The sequence below is a fragment of the Lepus europaeus genome (assembly GCF_033115175.1).
Source record: "Lepus europaeus isolate LE1 chromosome 21 unlocalized genomic scaffold, mLepTim1.pri SUPER_21_unloc_1, whole genome shotgun sequence".
NCBI classification, from domain to species: domain Eukaryota; kingdom Metazoa; phylum Chordata; class Mammalia; order Lagomorpha; family Leporidae; genus Lepus; species Lepus europaeus.
Genome location: NW_026909005.1, coordinates 603916 through 625870, shown reverse-complemented (window position 1 = coordinate 625870; position 21955 = coordinate 603916). Strand labels below are relative to the sequence as shown.

Sequence of the window (21955 nt, the reverse complement as noted above, 5' to 3'; positions counted from 1 at the left end):
TATCTCGAGTGTCTACTTTACCCACTTTGCCACAATGCCAGCCCCAATTCTCTTTTTTAATGTAAGCATTAATGGTGTAAACTTCTGTGCTTATACTGCTGAGACTTGTTTTAAAGGAGATATTTTGTCAGAAATTTTTTTTAAAAAATTATTTATTTATTTGAGATAAATAGAGTTGGAGAGAGAGAGAGAAGAGGAAAAGAAAGAGGAGAAAGGAGAAGAGAGAAGAAAGAAAGATCATCTGTTCACTCCCCAAATAGCAGTAATGCTCGGGGTTGAGGCAGGATGAAAGTAGGGTTCTGAAACTCCATCTGGGTCTCTGGTGTGGGTATTGGAGTCCAACCAGTTGGGCCATTTTCCATTGCTTTTCAGCATGCATTAGTATGGATTTAGGTCAGAAGTGGAACAGCTTGAACTAGAATAAGTGCTCATATTAGATGCTTCGATTTGCTGGCTTAACTGGATTTATGCCCCAACACAAGCCCCTATTCTAGGATTTTATATCACCCTTTGCTCTATACCAATTCCCTATGGATTTAAAAAGCCTTAAAATAATAAAGAGATTAAACAAGATGAGTGGTTTTCAAATCAGTGGTTTGTTGAATTAGCAAACTTACTATTTTCATTCACTCAATATTCTCATTCATCACCTCCATGGTTGAGCCAAAGTGACTTCATCAACATCTTAATTAACATTTTAATACTGATATTGGTGCTTATTCTCATTCCCATCTTCCATTGCTAACAACACAACAACACAGATTGAATAAATTCTAAAAAGAAAACCTTTATTCTGGCTGACATTGGTAGCCCAACAATAGGGGCCCAGTTGGGGACTGCTTTCCTGCTGGCAGAGTCCTGAGGCAGTGTAGGGCATCACCTAGGCAAAGGCAGGGGCATGGGAGAAACTCAGAAATGTGTCATCCAGAACCTCTAGAAAAATAATACTCTGATTCAAAGTATGAGAAAAATACTCTCATAAAGATATTAGAAAAAATACCCTTGAGGAAATCCAACACATTAATCCTTGACTGCATGCATGCATTAATCCATTCATGGGGGCAGAGCTTTACTCACCTATTACAGGTTCCACATTTGTTCTTGGAATATCTGGTAATGGAGATTACATTTCAAGATCAGTTTCTGAGGAGAGAAACCACATTCAAATCATAGCAGTGAGAAATTCTGATTCTTTACTAGACTAGTATCTCTGGAGAACAGAAATCTACTTAAACTTGACTTTTCTTCCTAGCTGGAACACTGTATGTATAGTTCATAGTAGATCTATGGTAGAACCATGATATATACATGCACACACACACACACACATAAATATAAATGTCAAATTGGCCTAAGGTGATATCCAAGGTCTCTGTCAGATCTAAAGACCTAAAGATATATGTTACTGATTGATACTGCAAATGCAGATGGTGATTTTGTTCTCTGAAAACTGATTCCTAGCTTGTAATGAGCAATGGAATAATTATCTACCGCATGGAGAGAAAGTAGAAAAAAATAACTAAAAAAGCCAGAGAGATGCATTCTATACTGTAGAACTTGGGACATTCAGTTTTTTTAATTCACCAAAAACCAATTGTCTGTACTTTTTTCAGAGTTTCTTCAGGTAAAATAGATAATATCTGGGTCATTTGACATTCTAAAATGTAGAAATTAAAGAATTTAGTAATTTTAATGAAATGTGGGCACCTTAGATACCATCAACCTTGTAAGAGTTAACAAATAGTGTCATGTTATTTGAAAAATTTCACTGAAATTAAACATTTCCATTCAAAACCTTCAAGGCTGTATTAATACTATAATCCCTTTCCTAATAGGCAATGAGAAGAAATGCTATTTAAGTGTGGTACAAGTATATCACATGGGATACATGTGGTAGAAAAAGTTTTATCCAAAAAGCACAGCATAGTTCAGTTTCTTTGAGCTGCAAATGGCCAATCTCAACACTCACTCACTGTGCCAGAGTAAAATTAAATTGAATTAGTTTTGCTGCAAGTTATTTGCAACTGAGGCGACAAACCCTGTGCACACCCATACCATTTTATCTTTGAACCAATAACTAAAAGGTCTAAAGTTGTTAATGTACCTTGTCAAAGTTGAGAGGCCAGTGAAGGGTTTGAACCTGAATAACACAGCACTCTTTTCACCTTTTGGTTCAAAACAAACAGAAGATACAATAAGCTCACTGATAGAAAAGCTGTTTTATTTCTCTGCTGTAGATAATCCGCATGGCCTGTTTCGTTCACCTTTCTCTTCTTATAGAGATAGCGAACTCCCTTCCCTTCAGATCCTTCTGTGCAGAGGGTTTGTAAGACTGTCTTTTCTGTTGTTGCCCTCCCACAATGCCTATGGTTCTGGGAAGGTTTTTTGCCTACTACAATTCTCAACAATTTCTCTAATGCTACCATTGTACATTTATACCCATGGGGAAGACAAAAGCCATTCCTCAAATGAGTGTCATGTATTTATATATTCCAAAAATATTTGTTGAACACTGACCACATGCTAGTCAGTATTCTAGGCACTTGTATATACAGTGGGCTTCACACACACACACACACACACACACAAATAATACAGTCTGAACATTGAGCTCAATTTTTTATTGAATAAATTTTGTTGGAGATGAATATGGTTTTAGCATTGTTGTTAGACCCCTATGGGCAGAGTGTTGTGTGTGTTTGTTTACAGTTGCTTAGTTTTTGGAATGCTGAATAATTGTAAATATAACATTACTTATTTCATAACACTGTAAATTATAGCATTATTTTTCTACTTCAAATACCATCCAAATTGAACTACTGGAAAAGTATTATACTCCAGTATGCTACATTGACATATTTCATGCATCTCACAGAATTACATTAAAATAATACTAGGGACTTCAAAAGGTCCTGAAAAATGGGATTACAATGCAAGTTTATTTTAAGGCAAAAATGTTTTAAAGCCATGCATGTGAACAGTCTCCTAAAACTTCGTGGAAAATGTGTGTTACCAATAAAAAAAACTATGCATGTAATTCAATCTTTTTGCACAACAATGAACTTACCTTTTAATTTCATTTTCCTTTGAGCTTTTTGAAGTACCTTCACCATTACCTTTTCAAGTTCACAATCAATTTTCGCTTCCTTATGATCCAAAGACATATAGGTTTTTTCATTTTAGAGGCTGATAAGTGGGAAAGTTCTTTGGATAAAATGCATCTATAAATGCACATACCTGGTAATGGTTCAATCAGATATTATCTCAATAGGAAGCAAAGCATATCATAAGTTTGGAAAAGTACCTTACTTTAACCTCAGTGTTAAATTGGTATATTCAAATAAATTAAACATTAGTTAAAACTAGCATGCTAAAATATTTCTATAAAGTGTTCTATTATGTAACATTGGACTAAAATTTCTTAATTGTTAACTGCAAAGTGGCAGGTGTGAGTGTTGTGGCCCTGTGGGTTAGGCTGTGCCTTAAAACACTCACATCCCATATGGAAGTGCTGGTTCAATCACTCTGCTTCTGATTCAGCAACCTTGTGATGCCCAGGAAGGCAGTAGATAATGGTCCAACTATTTGGGTCCTTGCCACAAACATGGGAGACCCAGATGGAGTTCCAAGTTCCATACCTAGGCCTGACCAAACCCCGCCTATTTTTGGCACTTGAGAAGAGTGAATTGGTACATGAAAGTTCTCTGTGTTTCTCATTTTCTGTCTTTCAAGTAAAGAAAGAGATCGTTAAAAGAAAAAGTACATGAAAAATATTATTTTCAATGGGACCACCATGGACAGTAGATTTGTTTTGTTTGACTCTCTTAATATAAATTTATTTACTCTATTTAAAAATTGGTAATTTCATATAAAAGAAACAGAGTTATGAATTCTATGCAGAAATTCCAGACATGAAATCCCAGGCCTACTTCCTCCCAATGCCACAGTGAAATGAACCTGCCCATTTTTTTTATTAAGTATGCTCTCTACAGCTCAACTCCTACTGTTTTACACCTCAGCTCAATTTATTTACATTATGTTTCTAGTTGCAGTAGACTTTACAGTTTGCTAGAAGTTCCTGGAACCTACTGTCATCATTCAATAGATAGGGCTAATGTAAGGCATTTGGCTTTTTTACATTGGTTATTTTAGTTGCTTATAATGACCAATTTGTCCTGGGGGATGACTTTAGAATTTATTTTGTACCTTAAGAAATATAAAAGACAATTTAAAAACTTAGAAATATATTCATTGGTTAGAATTTTATAACTTAAAATGATGTGAAATGAATGTAGAGAGGTGACTAATTTGTGTACTGTCACATAACCACGTACTTGCAAAGCTAAGCCAGGAATAAAGATTTCTTGACACTCAACTCACCTTAAGAAATATTTTTGTCAGATTCACAAACAGAAACTTTTACACTACGTATAAATAGCTATGCAAACATGTTCCATAGGACAGAATAATACATGTGTACTGCTTTAATTCTTAATTAATCTGAGACTTTTTATAATACATCATTTCAAATTTTAGCATCTTGCTTAAAATGCATTCCATCATTTATATTATAATTAAAATTGTACTTAAAAACTAAAATATTCTGGCTGGCACCGTGGCTTAACAGGCTAATCCTCCACCTTGCGGCGCCGGCACACTGGGTTCTAGTCCCGGTTTGGGTGCCGGATGCTATCCCGGTTGCCCCTCTTCCAGGCCAGCTCTCTGCTATGGCCTGGGAAGGCAGTGGAGGATGGCCCAGGTGCTTGGGCCCTGCACCCGCATGGGAGACCAGGAGAAACACCTGGGTCCTGGCTTCGGATCAGCGAGATGCGCCGGCTGCAGTGGCCATTGGAGGGTGAACCAGCAGCAAAAAGGAAGACCTTTCTCTCTGTCTCTCTCTCTCACTATCCACTCTGCCTGTCAAAAAAAAAAAAAAAGAACTGAAATATTCCTACCTTTCAAAATGCATGAAAATGCTTGCCAGGAACAAAAAAAATGCTGACTCTGGCATTCTGACATATTAATAGAATATTAATAATATTAAAATAATATGGGTTAATTTTAATCACTTAGAATATATGGTTCTGATTTGTTCTCACTCGTTTGAAAAACATTGTTTCTGTTGCTAAGTATTCCCACTGAGTGAATAATAAAAATATACAGGATGATAATTATTAGAGTTCATAAATCTATTTTCTCAAAACGTCTAACAATTCTAGTCAGTTTTATATAGAGTATGATCTTCAACTAATTTCAAAGTGTTATTTAAAATTTCAATTCTAAAAGACATTTTTTAACACAGAGAACAGTGAGATTGAATTAATATACTCACCAATGAACTAGCTTGCATTTTTACTGGTTTGTTCCTAATATTCATGATAAGCTGGGGACTGTTTTCATTTATTCTAATGTATATGCAATAACTATCAATCTGCCAATTAAGTTCATTCCAAGACATGGGCTATCTTTCTAACAATATATTAGTTAAATGTTGTTAGAATGGTGATTTATTTTATAATTTTGTTTTGCTTTAATGAGTTTTGATTACTGATAATGGATTATATTCATGATAAAATTAAGTCAGAGTTACTCATTCAATCAAATCTAAAATTGTCATTGATATATATGTCTGTGAAATAAATATATATAAAAAATCTATTTTTGCATTCCCTAGGGCTCACGTAATCTCTTTAATTTCAATGTGATATATTTTATTTATTTATTTATTTGAAAGATAGAATGATAGAGTTATCCCGGCGGAGAGATCTTTTATCCTCTTGTTCACTCCCCAGTGCCAGCAACATCCAGGATGTGGTCAGCCCTAAAGTAGAAGCCAGGAACTCCACCTGAGTTTCCTTTGGCAGGAGGCTGGATCAGAAGCAGAGTCAGGTCTCAAATCCAGGCACTTTGATATGGGATGTGGGTATCCCAAAGGTATCTTTAACCACTGTGCCAATATGCCCACCCTGACTCATTCTTACTAACAGATATTGTTAAGTACTTTCTTTTTGTCATGGCTAATTTTATATCTCAAGTAATACATTATAATTTCCTTTCTTAATTTCAAAGAGGTAAACATCATCTGTAATTTGTTCGTTATGGAAAAGAATTTCTCTTAATTCTCACTGGCATTGTCTTTTAATGTATTTTTGTCACTCTATTTGCTTCATAGATCAAGCTTCTAAATTGAAAAAAAATCTGAAGTTTTATTCTCTATTATTTCAAACATACACATTTTTTTTTTTAATTTTTTTTTAATTAAACTTTTATTTAATGAATATAAATTTCCAAAGTATAGCTTGTGGGTTACAATGGCTTCCCCCCTCCCATAACCTCCCTCCCGCCCGCAACCCTCCCCCCTCCCGCTCCCTTTCCCCCTCCATTCGTGTAAAGATTCATTTTCAATTCTTTTTGTATACAGAAGATCAGTTTAGTATATATTAGGTAAAGATTTCAACATTTTGCCCATATAGCAACATCAAGTGAAAAAACTACCATTGGATTACTAATTATAGCATAAAATAGCAATGTACAGCACATTAAAGACAGAGATCCTACATAATTTTTTTTCAAAATAATTAATTTTCTATGCCATTTCCATTTTTTTGATCCTATCCTTTGGATTTTTCCTTTTGGTCTCCTAACTCAATATACAAACTTAGGTACAAAACACAAAGATGTTATAAATATTTAATATACTCATTGTCAATTATCTATGGAATCAATTTATATGTGAAAAATAAGTACTTTTATTGTTCACATTATTGTGGCTGTAATGATTTGCTCCTTGGGTGAGACAAGAAATTCACAAGGATTAGATTTTCATCTTTAAGGATTTAAGAGATCAAACCTGTGTATCCAAAATACTTCTCTGTGTTTATTAATGAAATTTTACTAATATCTATATTTAGTTTCTGAACATACTGTGCCATTGTGATATTACTATTTATTAAAGCAATCTAGTATGGAACGTATACACTAAACTCTTTCTCATTAGGCCTAGTTACATTCCATTTTATTTCATGTCGACTGGACCTAAAACAAAAGTTGAGCAAAAAGGGACTTTAATTTTGTTGATTAATGATCACAGTGCTTTATCATTACTTGGATTTATGTTCTACTTTCTTAATCTTTTGGTAAGCTGACTTGATATTAAGAATTTTGAATTTCTTTTCATTGAATCACAAAACACATTTTGACATGTTTCTAAATTGTATTATTAAGTTTTAACTGCTTAGAATATTTAGAGGTTGTTCTGTTTTTTTCTTATTTGTTTTTCATCAGATGTAATTCATGTCGATTAGTTTTGAAATTAACTATTTCAACTTCCTTGCTGTGTAAACCAAATAAGGCAAACATCTTTCCTAAATGGACATTCTAAGCTGTGTCATATTTGACTTGTTGGATTGATGCATCCTTGTGATCAAGGATTAAGCTATTTATCACTCTTGTAAAGAAAGAAAGCTATTAAATAGACCATAAATACAATGTTATGTAATGAAGGTCAGGATCTCTCACTTGTACTTAGCAGTTAGTTATGTGACTTGAACAAGTCACTTCATCTTTTTTATCAAGTCATTAGCTATATATAATAAGGACTCCAATTGCCTCTCTGGGTTCTAGGTGGCAGGGACCCAAGTTCTTGGGCCATCTTTTGCTACTTTCCCAAGTGCATTAATGGAGAGCTGGATCAGAAGCCAAGAAGCAGGGACTTGAAAAGTCATCTTGATATGAGTTAGCAGTTTAACAAAAGGCAGCATGACATGCTGCTCCACAGTGTCATTCCTATGGCTCAGAAAGTTCTACCTTACTGGTGCTAACAGCTGAACAATCTTTAGTTTTATATATCTAGCACCTGAAATATTATGAGCTGAGTTAAACTTCTCAAGTTTGCTTTGCATAATTTCTTGATCAAACTGAGGTATTGAATAAATTTTAAGGAGAAATTGCTATTTTTGATATATAAATATTTTTGTATAATATAAAGTAAAAGATAGGGAGAGAGAATCAAAATGTCTGAGGTCTGCTCTTTATTTGGCTGCAACTGACTTGCTGGGTGGCCCCAAGGCAAACTGATCAAGTTACTATTTTGTAAATCTCACCAAGTATTGTCAGGATTTCTGAGGAGGCAATGAAACCCTAAGTGTAAAGTGCTCTACAAAAGAAAGGTCAAAGACAAGCATATGTGAAACACATTTTCTTTCTTAATGAGCAGTTGGACACTTGGTAGGAATTGCCAGAACTACTTTTGAAGGGCCACTTTGCATTGGAGGAATCAGTTGAGAAGTGGCAATATTTAGTAAGATCGTTGCACCATTACTTGAGTGTTTCGTATTTACAAATAAAGGTTGAATCATTTGTATTTACAAATAACATGAATAATGTTCAGAGTAATACTAATAGAAATAGCTAATAAAATTTTATTGATAATGTATCAAAAAATCAGAGACTGAGCAATGAGAGCTAGGTTTAAACTAAAAGTTACCATTCATTGGCTTGCTGAATTAAGTTTTTCTGACCTTCTTACTCAGCTGACAGGGTGGTAGAGTGTTAAAACAATAGTTTTCCAAGAGGAAACATAGCTTTACCATCTCTTCAATTCAAAGCAGACTGAGAAGTGGTTCCTTCAAGCACAAATCACCATTAGCCTTTGAACCTCCTCTGAAAAGGTCTCTACTTTTCTCCCTTGCTGCTTGTAACACAATTGTTTTTGCGAACCTCTTCTTAACTGGCATTGTATAACAATAGCTAATGGAAAATTAACAAAATAAAATCTCACACGTGGTATAGGTCAAGAGTTGTGAATATCCAGTTAAATGGATTTATTTATGTGAAAATATTCCCCTGTAGGAAGATATGCCTCATTTTACCTTTTCCTCTGTGTTAACCTCAGCCATTCCCTTAACCTCAGCCATTCCCTTTTAGTTGTACACATTGTACTTGTACAATAATAGCATTCTACATGCATTGTTGTACTTGTATATGAATAAAATTTTTATGTAAATTAACCATCTTGATGCTGTTGCTGTAAATTAAACCATTCAATAAACAAAACTTTAATAAAGCAAAAGCCCATTCAATTTGTACTTATATTAAATGATGTATTGAACATGATGTGTAGCATTAGCAAGACTTCAATGAAAATCTTAGACAATCTCTACTGACTTTAGTCCCAGGATCAGTTGAATTTCATCATATTCCATTTTTTGACACAATGAATCACAAAGTGTGCAATATTTTATTTTTCTGATATTTTTTAGAAAAGATTGTGACTCTCTAAAATTGAATAGACAAATGTTATGGTATACACTTTCTCTGATGTTCAGCTCTCATCAATATTCCCTCACTCTCTTTCATCTTTTCTTTCTTGCAATATTCTCTATAGCGTATCACTCTGTCATGTTTCTAAAGTTTTATTCTTAGCTAGTAATTGAATAATCCTCCCAGAAAAAGGCAATGTATAAGTGAATAGGTTAATTACTTATATGATACTGAGGGAGTCAAGATTTTTTGTAGTGATCTTACATAATGTCATGGTGGGTGAATCCAGTGCTATAAAGGTTTATAAAATAGAAAAGTTATTGTAACTGGTAGAACTATGAGTATTTATTTTAGCTCTGGTTGACATTTCTTATGATAAGCAAACTTATCTAGGAGGCAAGAGAATTTGCTGTAGAATTTCATACTGTTTAAAATTAGGGCACACAGGACAAAGAGAAATGTGTGGAGTAGATTTAGAAGACCAAATGGAGGAAATCCAGATCAGAGCTAGTTTGAGGCAATAAAGGAAAGTCATTGTTCATTCTTCCTTACTAAAAAGTGATTTCATCCCTGTGTCAAACCAAAGGATACCATAAGGATACTATCAGAATTTACTGCCATATTTTGGCTGCTTATAATATATTGTGACACCAAGAGCACACACTAGGAAAGGTTGGGAGTAGGAAAGACAGTTGGAGACTCAAAGCAAGGATGAATCAGACTCAACAAAGGGATAAAATCCTTGGCTTTACATATCCTATCAGGAGGCCCATAGTTTGTATGCTTCACCCATGAACTCCCAAAACTGACCCAGAGGTTCCTCCAGTGATTTATTCACCTCATTTTTCTCCCTACACAGTTCCCTCTGCATGCTTGCACCCAGAAATGCAAATGTACATCTTCGCCTATGGCTCTCAAGCCTATGTAGACAGGCAGCCTAACTCTGCATACCAGGGCATCATGTCAGTGAAAACTAATAGTAATCTCAGCATCTCACACAGCTCGTTTGGATCAGGGAAAGGCAAAAGACCTTATGAGTATCCCTCCAAGAGGAAACATGAGGGTAGAGTTGGCACATCCCTACAAAAAGTCAGAAAAAACTCCAAAAATCCCTAAGAAGACTGGATGGTGAAAGTGTTTTTCTCAGGAAGTTCATAACTACAAGTGATGAATACTTCCTCAAAAGAAAATATAGCAAATATATACATGGAAAAGAAGAAAATAATAAATGTGGCACCACTAAAAATATAATTCATATATTGACCATGTCAAAGAAAAGAAATTTGAAAATTGTTTGGCTAAGAATTCAAAATAATACCCTAAAAGAACCTAAGCAAACTAAATGAGAGCATAGGCAACAAAGTTAGGAAGACAATGCATGAATAGAATGAGAAATACAATTCACAAAATAGACCCAAACTGCAATTCTGGAACTAAAAATGTAATGAATGAAATGAGAAATTATACAAAAAGATTCAAAGAAATCTTGATTGAGCAGAAGAATTTGTAACTGCAGTCACATCATTGAATTTATCCCTCTGAAGGAGAAAAATGAGTGAAAAATGGATGAAGAAAGATTACGAAATTTACAAAACACTATCCAGAAAAAAAATCTATATAAAAGAACTCTATGATGGAGGAGAAGGAGAAACAAATGAAAGTTTAATGAAAGACATAATGGCTGAAAAATATAAAGTCTTGAGATAGCTATGATTGCTCAGGGATGTGAAGTATAAAAGTCCTCAAAGAATTTCCACCAAAGAGTACTTGACCAAATACATGATAGTTAAATGCCCAAAAATGAAAGACAAAGAGAATTGTGAAAGCAATGTGTATATACACATACACACACACACACACACACGGTAAATTGTGTTAGATTAATGGTGGATTTTTCTAGAGAAATCTTGCAGGCTAAGAGTAGGATGATATTCCCAAAGTGCTGAAAGAAATCATCTAATACCAGTCAATGTTGTTCTTCATAAGTGAAGAAGCGATAACTACTACCTAGCTCAACAAAAGCTGAGAGAGTTCATCACCATTAGATCTTCCTTACAAGAAAAGACAAAATGAGTGATTTTAGCTAAAATGAAAGGATGCTAGTAGCGCTTCAGTCCCCGACTGCCAGTTGCGTTCGCAAGCCCGGTTGACAGTTTGTGTAGGCGACAGCGGCATAGGCCGTCCTTGATGATGGCCTGCCACCGTACAGCTCAGCTTTCACTTTAAATCTCTATCCCAGGAGGCCCAGCATCTCCTGGGCTCCAGAGGGACACCCTGCACATCGGACCCAGATTGTTGATGTTATTGTTGGAAAAGACGAAAGAGGCAGAAAGATCCCAGAATATCTGATCCATTTTAATGGTTGGAGTAGAAGCTGGGATAGATGGGCAGTGGAAGATCATGCACTACATGATACTGATGAAGATCGCAGATTACAGCAGAAATTGGCAAGAAAGTCTGTAGCTCGCCTGAGAAGCACAGGAAGAAAGAAGAAGCGCTACAGATTGCCTGGTATTGACTCTGTCTTAAAAAGTCTCCCTGTTGAAGAAAAAGATGAAAATGATGAAAACTCAATAAGTGGTTCTTCTGGTGACAGTGGGGAAGAAAAGGGTGAATAAATAAGTGAAGAAAGTGGAAAATGGTATTGAAGAGAAGGCTGAGAAAGAACTGGAGCTGCAAACAGAGAAATGGAAGAAAGAACAATTACTCTAGAAATCCCTGACGTTCTGAAGAAGCAGCTGGAGGATGACTGTTACTGTATTAACAGGAGGAAAGGGTTGGTGAAATTTCCATGCCAAACCAACATCATAACTATTTTGGAATCCTATGTGAAGCATTTTGCTACCAATGCAGCCTTTTCTGCCAACGAGAAGCCTCGTCACCATCACGCTATGGTGCACGCCAGCATGAATGTGCACTATATCCCAGCAGAAAAGAATGTTGACCTGTGTAAGGAGATGGTGGATGGCTTAAGGATAACCTTTGATTATATTCTCCCGTTGGTTTTGCTTTGTCCATATGAACAAGCTCAGTATAAAAAGGTGACTTCGTCTAAATTTTTTTTTTGACAGGCAGAGTGGACAGTGAGAGAGAGAGACAGAGAGAAAGGTCTTCCTTTGCCATTGGTTCACTCTCCAATGGCCGCCGCGGTTGGCGCGCTGCGGCCGGCGCACCGCACTGATCCGATGGCAGGAGCCAGGTGCTTATCCTGGTCTCCCATGGGGTGCAGGGCCCAAGCACTTGGGCCATCCTCCACTGCACTCCCTGGCCACAGCAGAGAGTTGGCCTGGAAGAGGGGCATCCGGGACAGGACCGGTGCCCCGACCGGGACTAGAACCCGGTGTGCTGGCGCCGCAAGGCGGAGGATTAGCCTAGTGAGCCGCGGCACCAGCCTAAATTTTTTCTTTCAATGAAGGAAAGTGCCACAAATAGGATCCAGGAGGAGCTATCTCCTAGCCCACCTCTGTTGAATCCATTCACACCACAGTCCACAGAGAGTCAGCCAGTTGCGGGTGAACCGGCCACCCCTAAAAGGTGCAAAGTCAAGCCGGAAGCCTTACAGTCTCTGAGATGATCCATGCGTCACAGCACCTACTGTGACAGGCTGTCTGAGAGCAGTGCCTCACCCAAGCGCCGACAGCTGGACACGTCCGCCCAAGCTGTTCCTGCACCTGGAAAAGAAGACACCTGTGCACAGCAGATCACCCTCACCTATTCCTCTGACTCCTAGCAAGGAAGGGAGTGGTGTGTTTGCTGGCTTTGAAGGGAGAAGAACTAATGAAATAAGCGAGGCTCTTTCCTGGAAGCTTGTTCCTGACAACTGCCCACCAGGTGACAAGCCACTTCCACCCTCTTACATTTATGGACACAACATTTGCTGCGCTTGTTTGCAAAACTCCCAGAAATCCTTGGAAAGATGTTCTTTTCTGATAAGAATCTGAAGGCTTTACTGAAGCACTTTGATCTCTTTCTGAGATTTGTGGCAGAATACCATGATGACTTCTTCCCAGAGTCAGCTTACATTGCTGCCTGTGAGGCACACTACAGCACTAAGAACCCCAGGGCAATTTATTATTGTGTTGCTGGTAACAATAAGCTTCTTCGCTTAGAGTGCAAATGCCATGGCTACTCAGGGAGCTCTGGCAGAGGCAGGCCTTGTTATTTGCGTTACCCTAGTTGTTTCTGTTAAGATTTACTTCTTGTGTGCCTGAACATGCTCAGACACTGCAAAGACCATCTGTGAGGGCAAGAAATGAGCAGCTGTGTTAACTGCAAAACGTTCATGAAAGTATACTTGCATTAGGCTGTTTTGGTAGGCATTGCAATTAGTTGTTAGCAAAGAACAACTTTTTAGTTACTTTTTAGCATTAAAAACATCTTTGACAACTATTTTCATTCTTGTGATGAGGCTGAATAATTCTAACAAATATTAGTTTGTACCCGAGGTCAAAATGTAATCTCAAAGTATTTCAGAAGGAATTGCAATTGATGGCAAATGTGCAGTTATACCTTTGCTTTGTCTTGATTGCATCTCTGGGAGACATTACTTTTGGTGACCTAATTTTTTTTTTGACAGGCAGAGTGGATAGTGAGAGAGAGAGAGAGAGAGAGAGAAAGGTCTTCCTTTTTGCCATTGGTTCACCCTCCAATGGCCACTGCGGCCGGCACATTGTGCTGATCCGAAGCCAGGAGCCAGGTGCTTCTCCTGGTCTCCCATGCGGGTGCAGGGCCCAAGGTCTTGGGCCATCCTCCACTGCCTTCCCGGGCCATAGCAGAGAGGTGGCCTAGAAGAGGGGCAATGGGGATAGAATCCAGCGCCCCAACTGGGACTAGAACCCGGTGTGCCGGCGACGCAAGGCAGAGGATTAGCCTGTTAAGCCACGGCACCGGCATGGTGACCTAAATTAAGCATTCCCATCTAATTTGAGGTTTTGCAGCCGTACTTTGCTGTGTAATATTATAGTTCCCTTTCTATAAAATGTTATTATTGGTAATTAAATAAAGCATTACATTATTTGACAAAAAAGGAAAGGATTCTAATAACATGAAAGTATATGAAAATATAAGTAAAAAATCGATCTTAGTATAAAGACTAGAAGCCCAAAGTGTTAAAAATAACCCTAGCAACAATAAATTGTTACTGGATACCCAAAATGGTATGAGCCCAAAGACAATGTTGAGTGCCATAATCTTGAATGCTGAAACATCAAGAGATCAGATTCCTAATTTGGGGCTGGTGCTGTCGCATAGTGAGTAAAGCCACAGCTTGCAACACCAACATCAAATAAAGGAGTTGGTTTGAGTCCCAGCTGTTCCACTTCTGATCTAGCTCCCTGCTAATGTGCCTGGGAAAGCAGTGGAACATAGCCCAAGTGTTTGGGCCCCTGTACCCATGTGGGAGACTCAGAAGAAGCTCCTGGCTCCTGGCTTTGACATGATTCAGCTTTAACCATTATTGCCATTTGGGGAGAGAATCTCTCTCTCTCTCTTGCTCTCTGCCTCTCTGTAACTCTGAATTTTTGGGTAAATAAATACATTTTAAAAATTTTCTAATATTTATAATTTCAAATCATTAAAATGCCAAAATATGATTGTGAAATAAAGCTTAAATATTTATTATATTTATTGATTTTTGCAAAGATAATTCATTTGAGAAACATAAAAATGACAGATCATTTCACTGACCACTTTATATAATAAAAATCATAAAGTGTATTTGTGCAAGAATAAAAACAAATATAAATAACTATGATGGACAAACCATTTCATAAAGAGATAGGATTACATAGTTGATGGAATTATAAATTATTATAATTATTATCAAAAATAGTAGATTTCCCCAAATAAAACTGCCATGGGAACCTACAATTCCATTTCTGGCACATATTCAAAAGAAATATCAGTACTTTTTTTTTTGACAGGTAGAGTGGACAGTGAGAGAGAGAGAGAGAGAAAGGTCTTCCTTTGCCGTTGGTTCACCCTCCAATGGCTGCCACGGCTGGCGCACTGTAGCCGGCACACCATGCTGATCTGAAGGCAGGAGCCAGGTGCTTCTCCTGGTCTCCCATGGGGTGCAGGGCCCAAGCACTTGGGCCATCCTCCACTGCACTCCCAGGCCATAGCAGAGAGCTGGCCTGGAAGAGGGGCAACTGGAACGGAATCTGACACCCCGACCGGGACTAGAACCTGGTGTGCCGGCGCCGCTAGGCAGAGGATTAGCCTATGGAGCCACGGCATCAGCATCAGTACCTTAAATATATGTCAACACTCTCATGTTTCATAGCAGCTTTAGTCACAATAATTTAGTTATGTAAACAATCTAAATGGTCATCAATAGATGAGTTGGTAAAGAAAATGAGATAGACACACATGTGTGTGTGTTTAAGGGAGTATCATTCATCATTCAATAGGATGAATATGCTGCTATTTGCAGCAATATGGATGGACTCAAAACAAATTGCAACAGGCAATGTTAGCCAAACATAGAAATACTTTATGATATCACATATTTATGGAATATAAAAAATTTTGAGCTTACAGAATCAGAAAAAAACATGGTTAATAATATTGGAGAGTGGGAAAAATGAGATTTCCATCAAAAGGCACAAACTTTCAGTGATAAGAGCAATGAGAGGCCAGCGCCACAGCTCAATAGGCTAATCCTCCACCTGTGGTGCTGGCACCCTGGGTTCTAGTCCCAGTTGGGCCCCAGTTCTGTCCCAATTGCTCCTCTTCCAGTCCAGCTTTCTGCTGTGGCCAGGGAGTGCAGTGGAGGATAGCCCAAGTACTTGGGCCCTGCACCTGCATGGGAGACCAGGAGAAGCACCTGGCTCCTGGCTTCGGATCAGCACGATGCGCTAGCCGCAGCGGCCATTGGAGGGTGAACCAACGGCAAAGGAAGACCTTTCTCTCTGTCTCTCTCTCTCACTGTCCACTCTGCATGTCAAAAAAAAATAAAAATAAAAAGCAATGAGACTGGGGAATCTAATGCATAATATGGTAGCTATAGTTAATATTAATGTAGTTTATACTTGAAATTTGTTAAGAGAGATTGTAACTATTATCACAGAAACAAAGAGGAGTGACCATGTGAAGTGATGAACATGTTAATTACTTTGACTCTGGTAATGATTTTGCTATGCAAACATAAAATCAAATCATCACATCCTACATTTTACATATATACAATGTTTACTTGTCAATCATGTATCAGTAAATCTTGGAAAATTAATATTCTAATGTGACTTTGAGGGGCTAATCATACTTTTATTTAATTTTTAAATATTTGTTTTTTCCCTCTGTGTTGTGCATATTTTTTCAGCTGGAGAAAATATGTGAGGTGGGTATGGATGTGAGCTATTATGCATGCACTTACAGAAACACAAGCTAGACCTCTCAGTGTTATGTAGGTGAATCATTACATGAAAGGTTCATGAACAAATATTTCAGCAAAATTTAAAATAGTAATAATTCATTGAAGAAAATTGATGTGTGTGCATATGAGTGTATTTGAAATGTTTGTGGATAATGGAGTTCAAAAATAAAGTTTATTTAGATAGACTACTATGATCTGATAGCATTGCCACTTATTCTCATACAAGTTTTTCTATGTTAAAATTAAAAAAAATCAATTCTATTTTGAAACTAAAGTGGGCATATTGTACTGCTTATTGTAATCTCCCAGGATACATTATTTATCCAGTGTTTTTATTTCATTTTTGTTTTGGTATAAATTGGTGAAGTGAATCTTTATATATAGTTCCTGTCATATGAATGTGCATTCTCATAGTTAAATATAGTTTATTCTTACATAGCTCTTTGGAAGTACTAAATTCTTTCTCATTTCATAAAGGGATTAAAGATAGATAAAAGGTTATATTTTTTTCTGAATCAGCATTCCTGAAATGATACTTCAATTGTCAAGGATCAAATGTCAATGATAGTCCCTCTTACTCTTTAATAACCTCAACTTGAAGAAAACAGTTCTGTAGAAATTCACTCAGATCTGCATATCTTGACTTTATTTTCTGCACCTTTATGTGGGAAAAAAAAATCAAAGGACCTGAAGACACTCAGCATCTATATGTTCTCACTTGCTTCCCACTTCTATTAACTACTATCCTGATCACCTCAAGGAAATGGTTCTTAGGAACTTCACGCATGACTTCCAGATTGCGTAATGGCAGGCACCCTTCTGTTAACACTAGCCATTAGTACAAAAGCATGTGGCAACCTGCCCTGTGTTGTACACCATAACACACTTTATTTTTATTCCCATCACTATTCCTCAATTGCTCCGAATAGATTTCTCTGTCCATCCCAACTCCTTAGGTGAACAGATATTATCCTTGGTTTTACATATTATATGCAGGCTAATTTTTCTCAATACCAAGATTCCTCTTTCAACTACAGCCTTATAAAACCAATGTTTATGTACCCTTTCCATTTGTAAAATATCAAAATTACTGTATCTTGAACCAAATTATTAGTGAAAACCCAAATTTAAGCCTCCACTAATTTCTTCAGTGTAACCATACATTAGTGACCACACCTGCCTGACCTGGCTGCTCCCCACCTCCACATCTGTATCCCTCTACAACTCTTTAACCTTAGTCAATGCAAGGCTTTTCTAATTGTTCCATGAATACTTCATCTGCATCTCATTTTTAAGGAAAATTTTCTTTCCTTCACATCTCCAGGTATCCACATAAGTGGCAAAGAGGCTTTCTTTAAACATGCCTTTTCCATCCACCTCTCCATAAGTTTCCATTTATCTTCATCAAATTTTTGTCTAGTACGTATGATTATTAAAATGGAAAGTCAGAAGTGTCTGAGATTTTTACCTTGGTTTCAAGATGACTATAGACTTTTAGGGTGTTACACACACACACACACACACACAAAACAGATTGAGATATTTGAATCAAAAATAGGCCACATGGGGCTAGTATTGTGGTGCAGTGGGTTAAGTTATCACCTGTAGTGCCAACATCTCATAGGGACACCAGTTCAAATCCTGGCTGCTCCACTTCCAATGGAACTCCCTGCTAATAATGCACCTGGGAAATCAGTAGATGACACAAGTAATTTTCCCCTGCTACCCTCCTGAAAGGCCATGAAGGAGTTCCAGGCTCCTGGTTTTGGCCTGGCTCAGCCCAAGGCTTTGCAGAGATTTGTGGAGTGAACTATTGAATGGAAGACTTCTCTGTCTCTGTCTATCTCTTTCCTCTGTTCCCTTTCTGTCTGTAACTTTGCTTTTGAGATAAATAATCTTTATCCCTGAAAACCACTGAATCTAGTTGAAAGGAAGAAGGATATAGGAAGAAAACAGATGGAGTTTTAATGGGTTGAAATCTATCATCAGTATATGTGAGTCTGAATTCCTGATTCTGATTCTTATAGACTGTATCATATAGGGCAAGATACCAAAGCCCTCTTACCTTGTGTTCATTGTTGAGCAAAATAGAAAGATTTTGAAACTGAAATAATACTGGAAACTAGGAAGACTTTTGTAACCATTAATTCATCAATAGATAAAATGTGCTTACCGTAACATCTATAAATATCCATGTTCTAAAATGATAGGGGTAAATTAAAGAGCAGAAATGCAAAATTAATACTGTGTTGAAAACAGTCTCTTACAAGCTAAAGATACAGAAATACTGATGATATATATGTGTATACACAATATATATGCACATATGTAGTTAAATACGTAAGTATGTGTTTATATATTATAGAAGAGAAGTAGATAATTAATAGCAGTAGGATTATGTAAATGTTAATATTCTGATTTTATGGTTTATTAAAGTTATTAATAGGAAGTCACAGTGAATAATTTTGGGGTAAATGGTATAATTTCAGTACCATTTTCTGAGAGTGTAAAGTATAGATTTTATAGAAAATGAGAGAATGACATATTAAATATCACTTCATAAAATGTTTAAATTTAGGTAATGTAGATGAAGGATTTATAGGAATTATATTTCTTCTTTTTTCAATTTTTCTTTTCTTTTTTTTTGACAGGCAGAGTGGATAGTGAGAGAGAGAGAGAGAGAAAGGTCTTCCTTTTTGCCGTTGGTTCACCCTCCAATGGCCGCTGTGGCTGGTGCATCGTGCTGATCCGAAGCCAGGAGCCAGGTGCTTCTCCCGGTCTCCCATGCGGGTGCAGGGCCCAAGCACTTGGGCCATCCTCCTCTGCCTTCCTGGGCCATAGCAGAGAGCTGGTCAGGAAGAAGGGCAACCAGGATAGAATCCGGCGCCACAACTGGGACTAGAACCCGGTGTGCCGGCGCCGCAAGGCAGAGGATTAGCCTGTTAAGCCACGGCACCAGCCTTCAATTTTTCTGTAAGTGAAATTCCACAGCAATTTTAAAATGATTCTTTTCTGCACAATGCCGTATTTTCTCCTTTTCAGGCAACAGTTATTTTCACTTTCTCTGTGTCTAGTCATGTATATGAGATATGGGGACATTTGAAAACAGTTTCCAGAAATGAGCACGTAAATCAGTGAGTGTCTGAGAAACATTATGGACATTGCATGTTTGCTATGTTTATCAGAAAGTGCTTATAGGAATTGGGAGTATACAGTTTTTAGACTGTCAAAGACCTTATTCAAGCAGAAGCATCAGAAAAACCTAGAGGCATGATATAAGGAGAAAAAATACATATGTAGGTTACTGCATTTTTAAATTTAGCATTTGAAGTATTTTGTTTCATTTAGTTTTGAAAGTAAAATGAACAAGGAATATGAACTAACAAAAATAAAAGACTTTAGTACACAGGAAAGTGATTGAACCCTTCCATGAGGATTAGAAGTTAAAACACTCAATTGAGATCATGAAACAGTGTGTGTCCTTTGATGTGTGTAGAGAAAGAATTGTGTTCAGGAAGTTTAAAGAACCCATGAATTGTAAAAATGAAAATGCCTATAGGACATGGAAAACAGCTATCAGTTGAAGCCAGCTTAGTACAGCTATTATTCAAAATAGAGGTATATCTAGCTAATTGAACACATTCATTCAATTCAGCCCCCAAAAAATCAGCTCAATTTTTTTAAAAAAGACTTGTTCTTACTATACTGTCATCTAGACAAAATAGGAAACTGAATGATGCGCAATGTAAAGTTAAGCAGTCAGAAAAAGTCTCTTACAGAATAATTACCAATGCATGATACCTGGTATTGAATGCAAACCAAAAGAAGCATGCTACTTCTTATGAAAAACTGACAAGCTAGGTAAATTAGCACATACTTACCATATAGGGTAAATGCTGAAAACAAGGGCTATCCCAGAGCGTAATGGTAGCCCATAGGAGCAAATGACTAGTAGTGCTCAGAAAGTGATAGGAAAGTTCTCAGGAGATAGAATAGCCAGGTCTGAGCTGGTTCTTGGAACTATTTCAAGACAAAGGACATCTCCTGCATTCTTTTCTCCAGAGTCCTGGGCTTGGATTTGAAGGCTGTTCATCACTCTGGCTGCTGCAGCTACAGGATCTCCTAGAGACTGCCACACAGGGCACAGGGAGTAAGAGTCCAAAGACCTGAATCTCCTAACTGGATACAAAGAGCTATATCTAACAGAGGTAGGAAATGTAGAATATCTTGTTTTGGGGAGGAGATACAGATTTTCTCATTGCATTTTAGAAGACAAGCAAGATCAAGCAATTTATATGCTTATGATAAACATATTATTCTTCACTTTTAAACATGGCAAAAATGAAACTCAAAATCTTCACTAATTGTTTCAATGCAAACCCAGCAGTTTGACTATAGCAACAATGCTCTTAACTTTTGCATTTCTCCACAGATGTTTCATTCATAAAACACAAATTAAATATAAAATAGTTATGTGTGTGATCTTGTTTACACATTTTTTTTTGAGAATTGTTTATTTGAAAAGCAGAATTACAGAAAGAAGGAGAGATCCCCCATCCACTGGTTTGCACCCTAAATGGCCACAATGGCAGGAGCGTGCCGGGCCAAAATCAGGAACCTGGGACTCCACTGGAGTCTCCAATTTGGGTGCAGGGGCACAAGTCAAGAACTTGGGTCATCTTCCCCTGCTTTCCCATGTGCAGGGAGCTGGATTAGAAGAGGAACACCCAGACCACTGTCTACACATTTCTACATAGTATTTTCAAAATATTTGTGAATAACTGAGAATTTAAAACAATTCTACTTTGAAAACTTTTGAAGACGACTTAATGAACTATAACACCAAGGGCCCACTTTCCCTATATCAAACACATATTTATCCTTTCCACCTCAAGAACAATACCTACATGATTCAGTCTTAATCATCCTGAACTTGGCATAATGGTTGGTACGTAGTTAACATTCAAAAAACTTTTTTTTTGTTTAAAGAACAAGAAATGAGGGGCCGGCACTGTGGCGTAGTGGGTAAAGCCACTGCCTGCGGTGCTGGCATCCCATATGGGCACCTGTTTGAAACCCGGCTGCTCCACTTCTGATTCAACTCTCTGTTATGGCCTGGGAAAGCAGTAGAAGATGGCCAAAGTCCTTGGGATCTGCCCAGCTTCAGCCATTGCGGCCGTCTGGGGAGTGAACCAGCGGATGAAAGACCTCTCTTTCTGTCTCTACCTCTGCCTTTATGTAACTCTGACTTTCAAATAAAGAAATAAATCTTAAACACACACACACACACACACAACAAAGAATGAGATCATGAGTGAA

General features: G+C 37.3%; 2 pseudogenes; both read left to right on the top strand.

Moving 5' to 3' along the window:
- The first annotated feature begins 10318 nt into the window (after positions 1–10318).
- LOC133754306 (male-specific lethal 3 homolog) lies at positions 10319–12329 on the top strand (annotated as a pseudogene).
- Positions 12330–12670: 341 nt separating this feature from the next.
- LOC133754305 (male-specific lethal 3 homolog) lies at positions 12671–13450 on the top strand (annotated as a pseudogene).
- Positions 13451–21955: the final 8505 nt, after the last annotated feature.